Source organism: Nicotiana attenuata, chromosome 9, assembly GCF_001879085.1.
Source record: "Nicotiana attenuata strain UT chromosome 9, NIATTr2, whole genome shotgun sequence".
NCBI classification, from domain to species: Eukaryota; Viridiplantae; Streptophyta; class Magnoliopsida; order Solanales; family Solanaceae; genus Nicotiana; species Nicotiana attenuata.
In genome coordinates this window covers 3,218,793-3,219,571 of record NC_031997.1, presented here as the reverse complement: position 1 = coordinate 3,219,571, position 779 = coordinate 3,218,793, and the positions used below count along the sequence as shown (strand labels likewise).

General features: G+C 43.1%; 1 protein-coding gene across 1 annotated transcript in view; it reads right to left on the bottom strand.

The window, feature by feature from the left end:
- LOC109232481 overlaps positions 1 to 779 on the bottom strand; it is a 29,053-nt gene that overhangs the window by 17,614 nt on the left and 10,660 nt on the right. The gene's annotated exons all lie outside the window — the stretch shown is intronic.

Below are 779 nucleotides of genomic sequence, written 5' to 3'. Positions count from 1 at the left end.
TCGGGATTTTTGGAACATTGGGGAAGTTGGTGTCTGGGGTGCTGAGGGAGAAGGATAAGTTGGCCAGATTCCGAACCTGATCGAGCTCTTCCTGAAACTTCAACAATTTCTGCTCAAGTTGTGACACATTTTCGTTGGGAACCCGAATACCATGGCCATCAGTGGCCTCTGCTGTTGTGTTCTCTTTTCTGATGTTCAAATCTTCCATTTTGCCTTTGTTCTTAGTTTTTAACAGGACTAAGAGGAGGAGTGGGTGGAGGGCCCCTGGATCTCGTGGAATAAGATGATGTTGCCAGAGTGCACGAACTAACCTTTGGGGAGGGGAATAACAAAACAAAAAATAAACAAAAGGTAACCAAGTTAGTGAGGATCATAAAAAGTGTTGCAATATTTAAACACGTAGTGCAGGAATGTAAATTGTGTCCTAATTTGGGAACCTCGTTGTGCCCGAGGTTGGCCTAGCGATAAGTTGATTTGGAGAACTTGGAATGCTAAATGCCTCATTTCATTGATAAAGATAAGACGAATCCCAAATCGACATTAAATAAACAGGAAATAAAAGTTACTAATGGCCACTGGCCTCGTTACATTTCAAGCGAAAAAGATAAGTTCCTATCTACTTGGTCCCAGAAGGACCTTCCCCAAATTCGGCATCCTTGGCTCCTTCGAACAACTTCCCCAACTCGCGAAGTCCTAGCAACAGGTATGCTCTGGCTATATATCCACCATCAGCCCCTTTAGCCTTTTGACAATCTTCAACCCTTTTGAGAAACTTTCTT